Source organism: Vombatus ursinus, unplaced genomic scaffold (assembly GCF_900497805.2).
Source record: "Vombatus ursinus unplaced genomic scaffold, bare-nosed wombat genome assembly UNPS02009062.1, whole genome shotgun sequence".
NCBI lineage: Eukaryota > Metazoa > Chordata > Mammalia > Diprotodontia > Vombatidae > Vombatus > Vombatus ursinus.
This window is the reverse complement of record NW_020948840.1, coordinates 905,134-909,368: the sequence shown is the minus strand read 5'-3', so window position 1 is coordinate 909,368 and position 4,235 is coordinate 905,134.

The window sequence follows — 4,235 nt, the reverse complement described above, 5'->3', positions numbered from 1 at the left end:
GAAGCACTTGGAGGTCTGGCCCCTGAAGGATGCCTGTTTGCCTGGAGCTAGACTAAAGTATAAGGTGGTTCTCAGAGCTGGAATCTGCTGGTTCCCCTGGCTATGCTGAGGCACGTGAGGGGTCCTGGTGTTGGCATTTGCCTGTTCCACCACACTGGAGCTCAGGATCTCACGGTGGTTTGCTGAGGTGGGACTTACTGCTGGCTTGCTGGGACATGTTTATCCTGGACTGCCCTCCCCTTTTACCTGAGTGAGACAGAGCTTTCTTGCCGATCTTCCAAATTTCTTGGGCTAAAAGATTGTTTCACCCCATTTTTTTGCTGGTTCTGCTGCTCCAGGATTTGTTTTGGTTGTTTGGAGGTGAATATTGGAGAGTTATGGCGATTTACTGATTACTCTACCATCTTGGCTCCCTTTTTAAAAATATATATATATTTTGATAACTGTATTTCAATATAATTGATTTCTTTTGTGACTATCTGCATTTTATCTTACGCACTTAAAATATTCTTTTGAGAGTGAGTCCACAGGCTTCACAAGAAGATCAAGGTCATCCATAACTCAAAAAAAGTTTTAAGACTCCTGATTCCGAGGTTGTAAGAAAGCCTATCTGTTCCACATTCCCTTTAAAAACAATAGAAACACAAAAAGAAGACAAAGGAGGACTATGAGAAACTGTGGAAGGATAATTGTTGTTTTTTTTTTCGGAAGAGGAACGATTAAATGAGCAAACAAAATAAGTTACTACATTATTAAGAAACAGTATGGATTAAAATAAACTGAAGCCAAAATATCAGAACTGAAACTATACATGAATTAATACCAATGGTAGCACTAGAAACAACCCTGGAATTATTAGAGGATGATTAGAGATTAGTAAACAAATTCTAGCCAAAAAAGGGTGTTTTGTTAATTGGATTTTTGCAGGTGCAGTGGTAGGTTCAATAGATTGTAGAGTCAGAGAACATGAATATGAGTTCTTTCTCTGCTGTTTATTTCCCATATAAGCCCTCATGGGCTCATTTTCCTCATTTTAAAAATCAGCAAATAAGTTAATAAACCTTTATTAAGCTTCTGCCAGGCAGCTAAGGTGGTGTAACAGATGGAACTTTGGGCCCGGAGTCAGGAAGACCTGACTTCACATCCACCTCCAGATACTTACCAACTGTGTGATCCTGGGCTAGTTATTTAACCTCTGTTTGCCTCAGTTTCACCTGTAAAGTGGGGATAATCAGAGGTTGTTTTGAGAATCAAATGAGATAATTTTTTTTTTAAAAAGCACTTAGCTCAGTGCCTACCACAATGTAGGTGCTATATACATGTTTATCCTTTCCCCTATGATGTGCCAGGCTCCATGCTAAGTGCTGAAGATACCATCAGAGGCTTGCATTAAATGATTTTTGAGGTCCTTTCCAGTATAAATCCTATGATTTTGTGAATGGAGAGGGCATTTGAAAATTGAGATATTAAAAATAAATACGTGTCATGTGAGATAGAGAAGTTCTTCACAGACCATTTATTTCGATCACCTCAGTTTTGCAAATTTCCTAGAAAACACCCACCCTCAGAAAAATCAGCTCCTTTTTGTTGAAAAGAAGCCGCAGTGAACAGGTAAGCTAATGTTCTGCTAAACTGGAAACATAGAGGAGTGTTTTCTATAAAGACATCTTTAGAAATGCCCCTGTGGGCCCAAAATAAACAATGAGTTTTCACAGGCTTATATGCAGCCTCCAGGAAAAGAAAGAATTTAATAAAACCTGGAGAAAGAAAACCACTGGTTGAGGGTGATATGGCACCAGATCTGCCTGCTTGGGTAGACCTTATTCCTTCAAATATGGTCTACTGCTTGGTGCTAGAAGGAACTCAATGAAGATTATGCCAGCATCATAGATTTAGAGCTGGAAGGGACCATAGCGTTCAACATGTCCCCTCATTTTAGAGTCCCATAGGTGCTAAGTGATTTGCCAAAGTCATTTACTACTCAGGTAGTAAGTGGCCAAGTTGGAATTCAAACCTACATCCTCTGACTCCAAATCTATTTGTACCATGCTGCCTTGACCCCATGTAAGGTGACCCCCAATTGGCATTTCACATTAACATCAGGAATATCCATCATAGAGGGTGATAAGTCCCTTCTGCCTTCCTTTCTCCCATTACAGTGACTGGATGGAGTTGTTTTTGTTCAGTTGTGCCCTTCATGACCCCATTTGGGGTTTTCTTGGCAAAGATACTGGAGTGGTTTGCACTTTCCTTCTCCAGCTCATTTTACAGATGAGGAAACTGAGACAAACAGGGTTAAATGGCTTGTCCAAGGTCACTTGACTAGTAAATATCTGAGGTCAGATTTGAACTCAAGAAGATGTCTTCCTTACTCCATGCCCAGCATTCTATCCACTATGCCACCTAGCTGCCCTAATTGGATGGAGTACATGGTATTTTTTTCCCTTAAGAGTTTGTGTGGGGGAGGTCAGAACTAGTGATCGATAAGGATAGGTCTGGAAAAAAAAAAAAAAGACGCAAAAGAGTCTTGGAGACCAGGAGTCTTGGCACTTCAGAGAGGAGGTAACAAGAGGGGGGTTGGCTATCCATGGTGATTTTAAGCCCCCTCCCAGCCTAAATGGACTCTATCCTAGGTGCTGTGTACTTTAAGTATGAGTAGATTTGCAAATGGTGGAATAGCTCCAATGTAACTTCAAAGGTGGTCTCCCATGGAAGGTCTCAGGCATCTGTCTGTCTGAGGTGCTGGGCTATTCTGCTCTCTGTGGCCAAGCAGAACTTTTCCAACTCCCATTTCCTTTGAAAACTTGAAAACAAGTATTACTCCCTCCTAAATTTTCTTTTTCTCAGTTCCTCCAACTAATCTTCATATGGCATCTTCAGGTATGGCTTCAACTAGATGAACTTCCTTCCAACCCTGAGGTTCCGTAATTCTGACCTAATAACCCACAACTTTGGCTAAGGCAGCTAACCAGTCTGACCCTATTTTTCCTTCTTTGTAAAATAAGTACAATAATACTTACATGACATATCTTGAAGGATGATTGTTAGGAAACTTATTCCAGCAAGAGAAAGTGTTGGGTTTGGAATCAGATCTAAGTTCAAATGGAGGCTCTGCTGGTTCCTACATGTGTGACTTCCTGGGCCTGATTAGAAGCCTCTGAGCTCCTTCCAGTTTGAAGAATATGATCTTATGATTTCCAGGACCTATCAGTCGTCAGTGTGGGGCTTTCTCCACTGACTGTAGCCACAATCCTTCTGTACTTTAGTGGGCTATGTTAGGATTATCTGTAAAATGAAGGTGTTAGATTAATAGCCTCTAAAGTCCTTTCTCACTCTGAGATTCCACAGTCCTCATGCTATGATTCCATGATTCCAAAATTGTAGAATTGTGCTGTTTTGTGATTTTAAGGTTGTAGAATCACAAACAGAGACAGAGGCCATTCTGAGCCACATCCTGAGAACTTGGGAAAAGGAACCACCACCAAGCTGCCGAGCACAGTACAAAACTAGTTAGCTAAACAGAATGATAGGGGAGGCATTTTTTCTCCTGCAGTGAGATTCACCAAGGCCCCTAACTGGAGGTCAATACTGTTTCTCCCTATTCCCCAGTCCTGTCCCCATCCAAGGAAATGTCATCCTGGAGACTAAGCTAACCAATGTGACAGTGGAACAAAAACAGGAGGGAAAAGAACATGAAACGAAGCACAACGCATGCAAAAATCATGTCTGGATGCACCACCCCAGCTCACAGTGAAGCACAGGTGGGGTGCCATAGTTCTGCTGTCTCTGTGATTTGAGGGTGCTGTAGACAAAGTTTCGCTGTCACATTGGGCCCTCAATAATCCAGCCTTTTATTATGGACCACATCAATAGCCTGTTTGCTCTCCCTTAGAAGTGATGATTTATCTCCCATCTCCATGCTTTCGCATGAAGGAATCCTGGGGGAATGCACTTCCTCATCACTTCCATGTCCTAAAATCACAAACTTCACTGAGTGGCACCTCATGTCTCCCCACAGTGTACTCTGAATTTTCTCTACTCTGCCCAGAAACCCTTTCATGCTGGAAGCTCACGCCAGACCTGGAATTCACACAATGGAAGTACCCTCTGTCCCTGTGGCTTCTCCGGATGACTTCTCACAGAACCCATTCCTCTCCAGGCCATACTCCAGACTTAAGTCTCCATCATGTTCCTGCCAGAGGTGCTGTCATTCCCTGTTCTCCTCCTTTGATACC